Genomic DNA, 17,215 nt, shown 5'->3' on the forward strand with positions numbered 1-17,215 from the left:
CTTGTCAGAGGTCCTGTGAGCGCCACGCGCCCTTTCTCAGCCCTCTCCCCCCCCGCTGGGCTCGGCTTTGGTGCAGCCCGGTGCGCACCCCGCATTCCAGGCAGCGCCTGCCCTTGTAAGGCAACGGCGGGAGTTTCCTGCGCGAGGGGCGGGGAGCGGCGCGTCAGCCCTCCAGGCCACGCCCCCCGCCGCGCCCAACGGTTAGGGCGGGCCCGGCCCCGGGCGTTGCCTCCGTGAGGAAGATGGCGGCCGGAGCCGCAGCTAGTGCTTAAGCGCATAAATACGGCCCCAGGAAGCTTAGGGGCACTTCAGTTTACCTCAGATGTAAACAGTGAAACACACGTTTTATGTTTTTAATTAATCTCCCTGAGCCAGCCACGCCTGCCCCCCCAGTCCTTCCCGTGGTATCCCATATAACCCCCGAGCACCAGCACCTCCTTCCTTTCCATCCTCCATTATGTCACAGCTGCCACAAAATTATCCTTCCTGACTATCAGTACCTCATTTCCAAGCGACTTTTTTTATTAATTAGGGTTGAAATTGTCTCAAAAGCATCATAAAGCTCAACTGTTGCCATTTCCTGACAGAAAAAAATCAATATTCTCTTGAATGTTCAGGGTGGTGGGGTGTTGTAGTACAGCTGGTAACTGACCCTACACGTAACAGGAATATCCTACCAGGAATATATGTACATATCTATATTTTTGTGGTACTGCCCCAACTTCCCTGGAAGTGCTCTGTTGTAACAACCAGAAGAGCTGATGTGTCTGGAAGATTGCTTTTAACACTTGTTGATTGTCTTATCTATATAATAGTCTCAACTACATTTTTTAATCTTCATTTTTTATGTTTCTAGAGTCGGATACTTCTCCTGCTGGCATCAGCAGGAAAATTAACATATAATTTAGTAATGGGAACCTTTGCCTATGTTAGAGACTGCATTTTTATCCAACAATGAAATAAATAATATTTCATAACCACTATTTATATTTTTTCATTCAAAAATTGATACTATGTTAACTCAATGACCTATATTCATTTTTGTGACTTTTTCTAAAGTAATGTTTTAGCTAACCTATCTAAATAACGAATAATGAAAAATATAAGAAGAAATGAACAATCAAAGGCTACAGTATGTATAATGAATATGTAGGAAAGCCTATCAGAATAAGTCTTCATACCTGTTTCTATGTCTAAAGTGCCTGGATATGAGTAGTACTTACACTGTGTAGTACTCATATTAAATATTAACATAATGAGCAATATGTGATAGACGAGCCACAGAGGACTTCAGCCTGTAGTTGAAATCACCAGGGCCAAGCTTATGTCATTGCCCATTGACCTTTCAGAAGACTTTTTTTCTGAATCCTTTTCTTAATGGGGAAATGTGTGTAATCTTCTATTTTGGAAAGTAGGGTGGAATTTAGAGATTCACTAGATCCCAGGCATCTATAAGAAATACAGATGACAGTACTATTGACTCATGAAGAGCAATACTGTTTCCACAAACACTAATTAACCAATTATAAACAAATACATGATTTGTTTGTAACATTTTTCTCATTAGCTCTCATTAAACTTCTTCTGAATGTATAAAAGCATCACAGGTTTCACTTTACAGATGATGAAACTGAAGCACAGGTGGGCTAGACAACCAGTGATGCATAAAGGCTAAATAGGCAGCCAGGAATGTAAAATGTCTCTCAATAAGTTTAGGAGTCTACCTTCAGTGGGATTTAGAAGCTTGCACATTTCCAAAAGTCCTATGAGCTTCCGGACTTTGGACACTTCGATAACTTTAAAATCTACCTAAAAGTGACATACCTACTACTTTGTCAGAGGCCAGATGTCCATAAAGGAGAGTTTTCTAGGCTGCTTATAAACTTAGTCCTGAATATACACTACACTTATTCCTTACAACTATCACTTATAGTTAGGAATATATATAGGAATATAGGAATAATACTTATTCCTTACAACTATTCCTTCTGGGTTAGTGTCACCTCTGTGTAAGGGAATAGTCTCACTGCAGTAAGTACACTATTAATGGAGCAGCTGGGTGGGTGCCTCTCTTGGGTAGTGGGCAGTGCTTGGGAGCTTCTTTGGTGGCTTTTTGGGGGAAAGGGTCTGGCTTCCTAGACTTGCTTGTTCACTGATATCATCGTGTTTTGCATCTGCCTTGTCTTTTCATGCTCCACTGTTACAAGGATCTCCGCCGCTGCTTTATACACACTCTGGGAACTTCTCACACTGAATTACGCCTTGCTTTCCGTATAAATTGGTATATTCTGTGTACAGGCAATACGGTTCCCCTCCATGGAAATGATCATACTGCATACCAGGCTGACAATAACAGCCTAAAATTAATTCCATAAATTTATCAAGATGAATTTGCAGCCAGCAAAATCCTGGCCGTGTGGAAGAAAAGGGCCAGAATGTCACATCGCTGTATCTGTGTGTCAAGGATGCATTTTACTGGGAGAAACATACTTTAATGAAGCTCATGCTTCATAAAAGTAAAAATAATTCAGAGGGACTCAGGGTATTCCAAGAAACAAAAGCTGAGCACCCTCCTGAAGCAGATGATTTACCTGCTCTAAGCAATTAAAACTTACCAATTCATCTAATGCTTTTCAAATGCATTCCTCTTTGTTTGTCTAGAAACAAAACAATTGCCAAATTAGTCAATTCAAAAAATAGCATAATACTTTCGCAACATAGGTCAGGGGAATACATTCTTTTGCAGTATTCAGTTACGTAAACAATAGTATTGTTAAACTACTGCTACACACAAGGAAAATAAATCAAGGAAGCTGGACTATTGTTCCGTTCTGGAAGTCACCAATACTGACAGTCGGGAAAGAAGGCATATGCTCCGACCTGTTACAAATTTCAGCCATCGATGTGCATCTTGCAGACTGTAATAAATAATGAGGAGAGGTCTCAGGCACTGCTGTTTGCTTTGTGCCAGCTGAATTGCTTTATCCTTGTCTGCTTATTTCTTGCACAACTCAATTAGATGTCCTGCTCTTGTCCTGCTGGGACATCCCAGCTACTGTTCCACAGCTGAAATGAAGAAACATTTTGAAAATGCGAGATGACGTCAATGTACTTGAGAACAAACCAAACAAAAAGCGCTGCTGAACCCGAGCCACCGTTCTTATACAACATGAGGCCATGAACAATAGCACAGAAAAGAAAGAGAAACGGCCAAAGTGTCTGACATGTTAAAAAAGAGCATTTATGTGGGCTGTCCATACTGAACAGCTGTGTCTATGTAGTGAGTTAGTCCTCTGATATTGCTGAACAGAAATAACTACAAAATAGTGGTTAATAATACAGTGATGCTTGTTATGGTACGCTGCATGACATCAGCTCTTATATTTATCTTTCTTGTTCTCTCCAGAGACTTCTGTCTGCATTTAGTATTTTCCAGCCATGATCAATACTACAGGAACATTTTTAGTTCGACTAACTCTGTAGTGTTTGTTTCTTTTTAATCTTTCAAATGCAACTCTTTCTCCCTTTGTCTTTTTCATTACATTCAATGAGATTTGCCCTCCTGGCTGGGGACAAAACCCGGTTTTGGTGTTGAACCTAAGGAGTCAAGCCGCGTACCGGGAACTGCAGGTAACTGGAAGTAAAAGGAATACCTATCTATCTATCCTCTAGGCCCGTTCTGCTCTGTGACAACTTGGTGTGTACCAAACACGGCGCGCACCAAATACCAGGGCTCAGAGGACCGCTCCTGGCCGTTTGCATTCTCGCCATCGTGCAAGAACCCCCCTGAGGAGCTCAGCGCTTGCCTGCTTTCAAGCTGTAGGCTCACCGCGACTGATAATTCAGACCCTGAGATGTGGCTCAGGCTCAGTATCAGGCACGTTTGTGTCGTGCAAGTCTAAAAGCATCATCCCGGCTCAGCCGATGGGTAGCAGCAGGTCCTCCCAGCCGGGCTCTTGCCCTCCTTGCGCACCCCTTGCGGCCGATACCGGCTGCAGCCAGCAAGGGAGCCCGTCATTTGGTTAGAAAGCCCGGAGACAGGCTGGGCGTGCTGTGTGACACACGGGAAGGGGTATTAGACAAATTAAATGGATGTTGGGCTACATTCTCTTGTAGTCCTGGAAGAAAAGTGGAAGAGACCTTACGTGGGCAGTGGGCTTCTGGAGATGACACTTGGGATGCTTCTGGGTTGTTCAAATGGCTGGGACAGGCATCTTCCCTATCAGTAGAAACTGCTGGATGTTTTACACAGCGGGAATCGTGCTTTACTACAGTAGGGCCTCTTTGCTCTGCTTCAGTGCTATTAACTACTTCTTAGTAAGAAACTTAAGGAGGTCTCCAAGCCTTAAATATATCAGAAACTTTCTCCGAGAACTTGGTTTTCATATCTATTAACACTATGTGAAACGAGACATCACGTTTTCACCTGTGATGAAACATTGAGCAGTTTCTCTGGTTTCAGGACAGCCTGGATGAATCAGTGCCTGTTCATTTTATGAACAGCTCAGTATTTTTTTTTTCTGGGATGGAAAGCATTTTGTTTTATGGTACTGCAATCAAAGTGACAAGTGCAGTAACAGCAGCAACATAGCAACATAGCAATTAACAACATTTATGGTAAATATATTTTCTACTTGTTTAACAAAATTGGACTAATTGTTTTCAGCAGGGGCACTTGCAGGAGCGTGATGCACCAGAGCTAACCTACGCCATGACAAGGTTTGCAAATCTTCCTGTGAGGTCTGGATTGAATTTAGAACAAGCGAGAAGGAAATTTTGAATAAATCTGGGTTGAATAAAACATCTGAGGGCTTGGAAGGTATATGAAAACAGATGGTCTAGAGTAAGCCAAGAGCTGGAAAAAATGAGATCTGGGGTGAGTTTCATTCAAACCTGAAAGCCAACGGAGAAGTCGTAGTTTATGAACCTTTTTCAGCAAGCACTGATGAAATGAACACATGGACAGCACTGAACAAATGAACAAACCACAATGAAAAAAAAAATGAGCAAATGAACACCGCAAACTAAACCCTGCTTCACAAAGCTCTAGGTTCACCTTCTTTCTGTAGCCATGCTTGCTAGTTCAAGTCTACCTCAATATCCCAAAAGAACACGTGAATGTTGGTGTTAGGGTTAGGAATATTTGCTTCTCTTGCTTGTGTAGCTCAGGAAAAGTAACACGGTCTGTTCACACAGGATCCACAATGGGTTGTCACTGCTTAAGCTGGCATTGCCTTCACAGCCACCCTGCTCGCAGTGGCACTGCACTAAAAAAGCCCTGGTCAGAGAGAACAGGCTTCCCATGTTAGGGGTTGCCAGTGAGCTACGCTTCTGTTAGTTTTGTGTCCAGGTTAGATAACAAATGTTCCTGAAAGACTCAGTGAAAAATTGATGGAAGACATAAATGCTTTTAAACCCAAATATTTTTAATTTTTTCCTATTTGTAAGCCTATCCCACTGAACATTATCTGGATGTTCTGCCTGTGCCAGGACACTGGGCTTCCTGTAGCCAGCTATTGAAGAAAATACGATTTTTCCACTGATGAGCTAGAAGAACGTCTCAGAAGCCCTTGTTGAGAGAGCCAGCTTTTGTGCCTTTCCAAAGGAAATCTCGCTTTACAACACAAAGTATTAAGTCTCTGGCCATTTTACGCATGAACGCGGCCCTGAGACCAGAAGCCAAATGATAAGGTGAAATGGCACCTGTAACGTGACCTGGCTGCTCCAGCTGAAGGTGGGGATAAGGGAAAGCACGATCATTTTCCAAACACCCCACCCCCAAACCATAACCTGACCCAGCGCACCACGGCTCCGGTGTGATAATGGTGAACAGGAGCTGATTGCAAATGGTGGGTGGAATTGAAAAAATTGTTTTTGCAGTGACTCTAGAAACTCAGTTGTGAAAAGTTAGTACTGAGACACAGAGATATGGGTCTGATATCTCTGAACATGAGTCAGCAGCATACCTCTGCAGCAATGAAGGCAAATCAGACCCAGGGCTGCATCCCCAGGGGCTTTAGTAGCTGATAGAAACGTGATCATGGCACTGTACTCAGTGCTTGTCAGGCTGCACGTGGAGTGCTGTGTCCAGTTCTGGTCCCCACTATTCAAAAAAGGTGCAGACAGACTGGAGAGGGTCCAAAGGATTGCCATAAAGATGATTAAAGGGCTGAAGAACTTCCCCTGTGAGTAAACCTTGAAGAAGTTGGGTCTTTCCACCCTGGAGAAGAGACGACTAAGGGGGGACCTCACCACAGTATTCTGATACTTAAAGGGTGGCTACAAAGAGGATGGAGGCCTTCTCTTCACAAGGAGCCACACAGACAGGATAAGGGACAAGGGGTACAAGTTACACAGGAGGTTTTGTCTTGATATAGAAATATGTATATATATTTTTACAGTGAGATTAGTCACTGGAACAACCTCCCCAGGGAGGTGGTGGAGTCCCCGTCACTGGAGGTTTTCAAGAAGTGCTTGGGCAGGCTGCTAGATGATATCACCTGGGCTCCCTTGTGCACAAAAGGTTGGACCCAATGGCTTTCTGAGCTCCCTGCTGACCTGGGCTGCTTGATGATGCTGTGGTATCGCAGTATAGCTGATGACAGACCATGTTCCCCCCAAAAGGCTTCCTGGGGGGTATCTGAAAGATGTAATGAAATCCTTTTTTTCCCCCCTTTTCCTCCCCGTGCAACCATTTTGAGGAATAAAATAGGACAAGTTCCTATTTTCCCCTTTGGAAGTTTTGAAGCCTCGCCCAGCTTTTCCCATCAGACTCTGCTTGCCCAGCCCTCACTGCAGAGCATGGAGCAGCTACGAGGAGGAGCAAGGAGCTCTGCTCCCTTGCCGAAAGACCAGGCAGGCTGGTTTTCCTACTACTCCTGGGATGGACTGGAGAGATTCTGCCTTGCTAGGACAGGCAGTGGGTTCAGGAGACCAGATGCTGCTCACTTCAGCCGTGCTAGCATGCAGACACGCTCCCCTCTTCTTTAAAAACCCAGCAGCAAAAAACTGGATTGCTCCATCAGGCAGTTCTGGGAGGGATCATCAGCTGTTAGGAACCCTCCAGCAGTCATCATGCAGCTGCAAGTCCCTGCTAGCATTAGGGGAGGGAACATTTCCCCTGTGTTTCCCCTGCCAGGCATCATAACGGTCCCCAGAGGACATTACGGACGATGTGAAATTTTAAGCAGATGCAGGAGGGTAGCAGAAAATCTGCCCTGAATTGGGAAGTCCACTAATATCTTTTCAGGGCTATTCTTGGACGTACCCAGGGCTTGCAGCCTGTGGCTGAGGCAGTTGCCTGCCTGTGATCACAGCACACACCCTTCCACGGAGTAAACCTCAAACATGGGATTTTAGGCAGCATATTTTGCTTTTTTTTGGTGGAAAATGTAAATGCTGTGGTGTGCTTAATAAATTAACATTTTTCCGTATGCAAAATCAGAGAAATTTGATTATCAGCTGAAAAAATATTTGTTGTGTATTTTATTTTAATGACACTTCAGACCTGGCAGAGATGATGATAAAGAAAGGAATTCCAAGGTGTCTCTGTAAGGCTTGATGAAAACTGCTTCTTCATGAATATAGCTAACTACAAAGAAAATAATGGCAAAAATCTTTAAGGATATATGCTTCTGGTCCCAAATATTGCCGCTTTCCCCTGGTGTGGATTAATTACAAAGATCTTTTACAAAATCCCATCAGAAACTGAAAGTTTCAAGAAATGCAGGCTCTGCAAGTTAAAGCAACCCCAAACTTTAATTCCTAAAACCACAGAAGATGGAAATAGCTTGAACTATTCAGTTTGATCTCTCCATGGAGCTAGCTTTAATTTCTTTGGCCTTTGGCCAGAGCTGAAGTGACGTCTAAATAAAAGAATTTTTTTTTTTTTTTTTTTTTTTACGAAAGCAATACAGTGACTGTGGCTGAGCTTCAAAGAAGTGGTAGTAGGTGATGAATGGTCAACAGATGGGCTCCAGTTTGGACCATCTCACAGAAAATAAAACACATTGAGTGGAAAAACGCTTCCTCTCTGATTTTCCATGCGGCTATAAATAGCAAAGATACACCCTATATTTCCTGCTGCGCACATTCAGCCCATGAGTTGGCATCAGCTTTATAAAACAGCGGATCATATGAACAAAAACAGACCCCACGTTCTTCTAACTTTATCTATAACCTCGAGTGCTGTGGGTCCATGTCACTGTTCTAATTATTCCTACGAAGATTATGCTTTTATTCTGTAAGGTGTTCCTAATTAAGCTAAAGAGTGCCTGCATATTGAGAGAATAATTCATGAGCCTATCTCCCCTCCATTGTTTTTCTTAGGAGAGATATAAAGATTAGGAATTGTATCTGCTGGAGTTAGCAGCCTAGCAGGCCACGCAGAGGGGGCATCTCTGGTGATGAAGAGATTGTGTTGCAGCTATGTGAGCAGGCATTTTAGGATCGTGCACTGGGCATGCCTATCAACAAAAGACGCAGCCCTCTGTACAGTTCTCTGGAAGTGAATTACTCATCCAGCTTGTTTTAATTCATGGGATACGAGTGCTGGAGGAACAGTAATTATAAGCAGTTCAAAAGCAGAAAGCACTTGGGCAAAAGAGACTTTTCTGCCCCATTTCCAGCAACAGAAAGATCAAATAGTAAGGCCGTATGCAGGCAAAGGTTTTTATAATACATTCATCAGAACGATTCAGGGACTCAGACAAAAATCACAATGCTGGTATCTCTCCAGCTTCTCCAACTTGACACAGCTAATGCTAATCACAAAGAAGTGCACAAGGACAATAGAATCAAGGACATTTTTCTCAAAAAGGCAAAAATGCACTAGCTGAGCGGGAGAAACCCATGCAAAGCAAGGAGCTTCCCAGCCTTCCAGTTGTTGCAGATAATTCCAACAGCTGCTTGGCCAGCGAGGGTAAAACATCGGCACTGAGTGGGGGCAGACCTGCTCCACTGAACAAGCTAGCAGAAAAACCCTTTCCAAAAGAAATAGCTCTACAGGAGGAAAGTGTTTGTGACTTGAAAGCTTTAAATGCCAAACAGTTTGCAAATGTGCTTTGGAAACACCTCATTTTTGTGCTGTATACAGGGAAAGCAGAGGCAGAAGAAAGGAAAAGTTACAAAACCAGTTACGTAGAAGGATTTTAAGGGTTGAAAATTTGACCTAGGCCAGATGACTGGAGTTTGAAATATATTTTTTGTCATTATATTCTTGAGTCAATCTTGCACATACTTGCCTCTTACATTACATCTTCTTATCACCTCTGACTTCCATCAGCAAAACTGAAAGACAGAGGTAACAGCACAGAAAAGCAGGGAGAGGTTAGCTGCCCTGTGCCAGGTCCTCCTGGTGCCATCCTCTGAGACTACGTCCGTGCAGTTTGACTTGCGTTCAGATTTGTCAGCCCTACATTTGGCTGCCCAGGTTGTGGCAATGATGGATGAACCTTTAGTTCCCCGTTAACTTCACATCCACCATTATTAAAAGCTGGCTGTTAATTACCTGTATGTGGCAGTTCACCCAGTGAGGCAGCCTTCACAAACATCCTGAATACTGCATCTCAAATAACAGCACACTAATGCATAGTCTTTCTTCTTCCCTGAAGCATTTTGTGATTCTTAGGAGGTGTTTTTTTTCCAGGTAATTGCTTCTCCTAGGTAAAATGACTTGAATTCCAAGACATTGCAAGCTTGTTGTAAGCTTCTTGTAAGCTTGTTGTAACCTGGGCTGAGAAAGGAATGAAACTAAATAGCTCTGTACAGTTGGTTTCTCATTGCTCATTACTGCGAAGTTATTTTCAGTGAAATAATGTTATCCTTGTATCTGATACTTGGAAAGAAAAACTGAAAAAAAAATATGGCATCGCTATGTTTGCTAAAGATTGTGAGTATCAGTATTGCTGTCAGCAGTTTACACTGAGCTGTGGTAAAAAAATGTGGGCTTGATTAGCTAGTCCTAGCTTACATTCAGAATACTGATCTATTAACTATACACACAATTTGGAGATGCAGTACTCTGAAAATTAATGTTATTCAGCAATTTTAGTGAGCGGATTCAAATTTGAAATGGCTATCCTGACCACAGCCCTGTCTTCTCCCAGCTTGCTGTATCTGTGCTTCCAGTGATAAATCAGGTAAATACAGATCTGCTTTTCCCTAACATTGTTGACCATTATCAGTGGCCTTCCCTGGCCATCATCCAGCATGAAGCTTCCTTTCTGTGGGTCATTAAACTCCTGAAAACTCTCCAACTTCTTTGGGTTAGTATCTAGCTCTTTCAGAACCTGTGGAAAGGTCACTGCTGCCTTCTCATGTCTGGACATGCAGCTGAAGACCTGCCCATGTTTCTGGACATCTCATGCCTGCTAATATTCAACATTTGTAACTCTGCGAGCCCTCATGACAGCCTAGCAGGGGTGCAGCTGTAACCCTTCCCAGAGCTATCTGTACCCAGAAGCAGCCCAGTTGTCAATTTTTACATTTTAGGAAAAACCTCCCGTCTGGCATGAGCAGCAAAGCTGAATTTCTATATTCAAGGAAATTGCCCATTTGATTAACCAAAGGTACAGTCAGCTAACACCTAGGGATGCTGCTCCTGTGTCTCAGCTGTCAGAAGAGCCAGGGACAAGGACAGGCTGTGCGTGGAAGTCGTGCAGTCACCACCACTGGAGGTTTTCAAGACCCAGCTCAACAAAGCCCTGGACAACCTCGCAGCTGGCACTGCTTTGGTTTGACACGAGACCTTCCAGGTCCCTTCCAACTTGAATTCTTTTGTGATCCTGCAGTTCTCACTGTAGACTGAAATTGCCATTTGGATGTGCTTTAGTGTATGCAAATTTCTACAACTAAAAGGCTAAGTAGACAGAAATAGGGGCAAATAGAAAGATCACAGTAAGTGATGGGACACTTGTCCTCTGTTTGATACCAGCAGTCCTATTTTACTAAAATATATGACCAATTTCTGCAGTCCTTCACTTATAAATAGGCTTTTTTTTTTTTTTTTCCAAGAGATTTTCTCTGTTTAGGACAAGTGATGACCTTCTTGGCAATTTAATATTGTTCCAAGCATGTAAATACCGTCAAAAAAAAAGTAATAACCACTCCTATTCACACTCTAAACCTAGTTCAGACATGCAAACTAGTCAGATTAGCTTAAAAGACTGGTCTTATACTGCCACACAGTTCAGACTCATTAGAGGCAAGTGTGATTGAAAACCACAACTGAAGCAGAGCTAGAAATTAGAATTGTGCTGCTGGTGGTGCATTGTTTTAAATAGCAATTGCCTAAGGTGTAGGGAGAATTTAGAAATCATTGTTTTGTGCACTAAAGTGATACTGAGATCCTGTGAAGAGCAAAATACTCAAAGGAAATAGAGGAAAAATAGCGAAGAAAAAAGAATAAAGGAAGAGCACAGGGTATCAAAGCAAAAACCTCTATAAAAAGAGAAGAAATACAAACCAAAGTGTTTTGATTATAATGATGAATGTAATACAGTGGGTAACGTGCTGGAGTGATGGTTACAGACTGGGAAATTTTCCCAAATTCCTATGGTTTGGTAATGGGAGCAGTACTGAATTACCAAGTGGGCCAGCCAAATTGGGTGGGGAGGGGTTCCACAGTCACTAGGTGAGCTTGTTTTTTTCAGAAATCAGGGAACATCAGGAAGTTAATCACATCCTCAAGGGTCTATTTTTTTATTTTTTTTTAATTTTTTTTATTTTTAATCCACTGCTCAGAATGGTTTGCTTCAGGCTACCAACAACACTTAACGGAAACTACTCATCTGGGGGAGCTGCCAGCAGGGTTCTTCCAACCCATATTTACTTAGTGCTTTGGAAAAGCCAGTGGCTGCAAGAACAGGAGCCACAAGCACGAAGAATATCAGTTTTTCCTGTTGCAAACCATTATGTTGCAGCTGGGTTCTCTTTTAGGTTCCACATGAAATTGTTTTCTTTGTCTGCTAGACTGATCTTTGATGTTTTTGAAGAAAAGACTATTAAAATAAAAAATGATTTAATATAAAAGTAATTTATACTTGTATTCTTCCTGCCTGATTTTCTGTATGGGAAAAATCTTTATATCCCAATATTCAGAAAATATTTATTTAAAAATTGATAAAATAAGATAAACACAACAACACAAAAAAAAAAAAACAAACCTCTTCAAATGCAAAGGTCTCCAACTTAAAACATACAGGGAATTCTAGTTTAGCTGATACAGCCATGACAGATAATATCTGAAAGGTTTTGACATAGGATATGAGAACCAATGAAAAATCGAGGATCATAAATAAAAGTTAAATGAAGCAATATTTAAAACATAAAACAACTGGGAGATGTGAGATACATTATTCTTAAATATAAAATGGTGCTTCTTTTGAAAGCACATCAGCGTATGGAATATTTCTGACAAGTGGGTTGCACACAGGAAGCTTTGAATCTTATATTTCTCAAGCTCCCACAGCTATGCTGTGATATATGCAAATTAATAGTAATCACCATTAGAGTTAGGGGAAAAAAAGTGAGAGAATGTTTCTCCTTAACAATTTGTGTACTCTGAATGCCTCTCAAATTACAAAAACATAAAATCTTCATACATTTCACCACAAAGATTCAGCAGTGACAAAGAGCGGAAGAGAATCAAAATAGCTGGTGTGCAACAGTGTGCAACAGACTTTTAACAGAAAGATCTTATCTCAATTGAAACAAACTATTTGTTTTCAACATCCCTTTAAGATGACTGAATGAAAAATACTGTAGATGAGAAGCTGAGTACACAAAATGAGCCAGGCTGTACATCAACAGTGCTGCAGCCTGTGCTTTGTACAACACAAATGGCTGGTATGTAACTTGTTTGTGCCCATATTATGATATATCTCAGCCTTTTAAGACCTTATTTAAGGTTTTCAGAAATTGAGCCCCTGGGATACCATTTGCATGTTTGACAGCATTGTAGATTGATAGCTTTTTATATTAATTTCTAGGAACAAATAATGCATGCCAAATATCATTTCATAGTTTGCTTCAAATTGCAACCAGCAACATGAGCTTGTAGAATAGCGTTTTGAGGTGAAAACTTGGAGATGAAAAATAAACAAGAGTGGGGATTTTCAGAATAGCCCAAGAAGAAGGAGGGAGCAGCCGACCTAAGTAACATGGATGTGCTGTGATAGGAAGAATAAACACGCTGTCAGATACTGGGGACAGAACTAAGGCTGTAAAAGCACAGTCTTGACTGAATAGCAGCACTCTTTGTGCTAGGTAAGTAATCTTTTTTGTTGTTTTCATCATGTGCAGTTGCAATATGCCTCATTATATAACATCATCTGAGGTTTAACAGAGTCTTGATGTCCTTATATTCTTGCACTGAAGAAACAGTTAAGGATATGTCCACATGGCCATCACCTACAGATATATCTGCGAGTGCTTTAGACTAACTAGTTTATTTCTGCTAACTGTACACCTGCAGCAGCACAGAGATCAGGGCTGACTGAAATACTCACCCCAAACTGATTAGCTGAGTAAATAGCACGTAAAAAGGTCTTTTGCTGAGCATTTTGTTGCCCCTGCTACACCAGCACTGGTGCTGTATTTAGCTAGTTAAATCTGCCTTGGATAAATCTACACTTTGTGACAGCTGTTATTAGGAAAAATAAATGTTTTCTAAACCAGCTGCTGGTGGAGGCAGAGGAGCCAAAGCCCTCCTTCCCTATAGGCTCCTTCTGGTACCCCTCTTAATTCTGTCGCCTCCAGTGACAGAAATTTCTTTCTTTGCAGTAAATTCATGGTCCCTTTCCCTTGGGAGCCACAGCAGACAGAGGGGTTTGGGTACGTCTGTTGTCCACACAATGTGTGTCTCTCACTGAACGTTACTGCAGCTCAGATGCTGGGAATAGTGAAAAGATGTATAGGTAAAACATCCAGAAGTAATTATTTTTCATCACAAGCACAGTATTTTGGGAGAGTACATTGGAAATTTAGTGCAACTAAATGACTTGGAAGAGTTGCTTTTGCTAGATTAGGAATCCTGTTGTGTCACTGTTGGTGGTTGATCTTATGGCTTGTTTCAGTTATCAAATGCTGAGTTCTGAATCCCAGTTGTTAGAAATGATGAAATAAGACTGTGGTTCTCTGCTCCTTTCCAAACACTTTGGGGAAGACTGCTGTCACCTGGCTGCCGTGCCTTGCTGGACGATTTCAGAGGAACAGGCACGTATGTGCTAATAGGACATTGACAGCTTCTGGTAGGCAGCCAGGAACAAGCTATAGCGAGAAAAACACAGATGGGAACTAGTAACTTTTGACGGCTTATTAAATAACCAAATTTAAATCGATTTTCAGAGAGCCAGTAAATGTTGTACTCTCACCTTAGGATTAGCATTATTACCAAATTCAGAAGTTTTACTCTAAGCCGTGGACAGGTATTCCAAATATTAACTTTTTTAAAAAAACTACAGGACTTTATTAAGCAACCACAACTTCTCCTATACGACATAGAATCATAGAATCCTATAATCATCTAGATTGGAAAAGATCTTCAAGATCATCAAGTCCAGCCATCAACCTGACGTACCAAGTCCCATCACTAAACCATGTCCCAAAGTTATAAGATTAAAAAATATCTGATAAACGCAAATGTTAAGGGGAAACATCCTCTTGGAAAGGATACTGCAAAACTCTCCACTGTGTGGTTTCTTGCATATTTTCCTGAACTATCTGCTGCTAGCTAGTCTTTGAAGTATCTTTAGCTGTTGCAGTTCCCTTTTGTTAAGTCTCCAAACTTGAGCTTTCTTTAAATGTAGGAAACTTGTCCTACAGCATAGATTGAGAAACAAGAGCACCAGGTCATCACACGCACACACACACACAAAACAAACAAAAAAAGCAGAGATTGACTTTAGTTGGAGATTAAGACCTCCTTTTTTTTTGGGAATCCATTCAGAAAATTGGACCCAAGTTTGAAAATAAATTACAGAAGACAATACACATGCTCAAAATCTCTGCCTTCCAAAAAACGTCTTGGTAGTTTTATTTAGGACCATTCCCTATAGAAAGGGGTGGATTTGGATGTTGTGGAATTCTACTAGTACCCACAGCTACAGCGTCCTGTAGCTCTTAACACTTCATCAGACAAACAGCCTAGAAAGCTATTTTTCTGCTGTGTCAAGTTCTAAATTTATTCCCCAGCTTTCCCATTCAGAAAAGCAAACAGGTCCCTGGCACTATGTAATTCTAATTAGTAGAAGACTGAACTACAATTTCTGGAGTTTCTCTCCTAGGACCAACGTGACTAAATAGATGTGGATATGCAGTGCTGCGGGGATTCTAAGATTTACAGAGCTCCACATGGTTTGAAACATGCACTTTGATATTCAAATGGGAGTTAAGTGGTTTAAAATTAGCTGTGGATATTATCTCATTTTATAGCCAGATAAAAGTGTGTAAATTTAAGTGCCAGAGTATTTAAAGAACCTAAAAGATTTTGCCGCCGTACTCTATCTCAATTTTATTTACATAATAAACAAAATCTGCACAGAATCTAAAAAATGGCACTCGGTAATGCTGTTATACCTGGAAAAACACTGAAAATGTTATTTAGATTTTCATATCCCACCTGTGATCTATACAAATTCTATTGCAATGAGAGGAAAGAACCAAGATGCTTAATTGGTTTAATTTCTCTACATTTCTTTCTGAAAATTTCAAAAGAAATTAGTATGTCATTAAGTCTTTTAATATGCCTCTGCAAATGACCCGCTGTGAAGGTGTGGAATCTGTAACACAATTCAGGAGTCCATTCACCAAATCCCTCACCTTCTCTAATTAAAAGTATATATTATAGCCCAAACTCTGTAGATCAGTGGAGCTGCCATTGGCACAGAAACCTGGGGAAGAAGAGGTTATATCTGAGTTCCAGTTCTCCATCCAGCCAGTTGCCTGAGCCAAGACACGGTTTGTATGGTTGTACAACTTTTTGCTGGCCATACCTTCTTAGGCTTAGGAGCAAAGACTGAAAGCCCTTACGGTTGATGTAGGTGAGCAGCTGCTATGCAGAAGATGAAGAAGTGTGTGAACTTACTCCATGGCACAGCACAAGGCAGGAGGTAGCAGCTGCCCAGGGAATAACTAGCTAGTAAGGTAAACAGGTTTCAGGTGTTTTCAAGGCTGGTGAGGTGAGGAAGAGGATACCAGTGAGCCATGGTTCAGAAAAGCCTGGGGCAGCTGGTCTCATCCAGACCTTCTGCCTGTGGTTCCATGTAACAGACCACAGCAGAAGAGGAAGATCTTGTGAGCTTTCAGCTGTGTTGCGTGGTAGGTGTGGTGGAAGTGGCCACAGCAGAACTTAGTTAACATTCCTGCCAATGCAGATGTGCAAGATAGAGTGGAATAACCATTTGTATTGAAAGTTAAATGTACTCTGCAGAGCAAAATATTTATTTACAATGAAGTCACAGCATAGTTCCACATATTAAACCCTATTCCAGACGACAAAAATTGTTCTCATGCAATATTTAGCCATTACATTGGGTCACGTGCATTTCTGTGCCAAAATGTTGTGACCAAAGTGAAAGAAGACAAGCCCATTTAATTATCCCTAGAGATAATACTATTTAATTCAGAAACACAGAGTTGGGTCTTAGAGTTGTATTGGTTATATCTACTTAAATGCCTCATGAGGTCATATTCTTAATTTAGAATTTTATTTAAATAAGATGATAAAAATGTTACATCTTGTCAACAGAGCAAGGAAAGTACATTTTATTGAACTGTAACGCATCGTATGGCTTTATAGAGTTTTGCTGCTAATTACTTCAATAGGTTGTTTATCATTAAGCTGAAACATATCTGTTACATGCACTGTGGCATGGCATAAAAAAATTAAAAGAATCCATAAAACATTAATATTCTTGTACCATGGCAAAGGTCAATATAGAGACTGATATTTCCTACTTTCTGGTTCATGACATGACATATTGTTTGGTTTCCTAAATCTGATTTAACTAAGGAAATAATTCTATAAATAATTTTAAATTGGCATGCTGATTTTATGCTGATTTTATGGAAGATATTTAAAAGGGAGAATGCTCAGTCTGACACTGCTGTCATCATGTGTTTGCACAGAGATAGCACAGGGTATCGGTATCTGTCTCTGTCTCTCTCCCTCTTCACTGCTATATTTATCACCCTCCTGGCCATAAAAGGTCTGGAC

This window comes from Cygnus olor, chromosome 2 (genome assembly GCF_009769625.2).
Source record: "Cygnus olor isolate bCygOlo1 chromosome 2, bCygOlo1.pri.v2, whole genome shotgun sequence".
Classification (NCBI taxonomy): Eukaryota; Metazoa; Chordata; class Aves; order Anseriformes; family Anatidae; genus Cygnus; species Cygnus olor.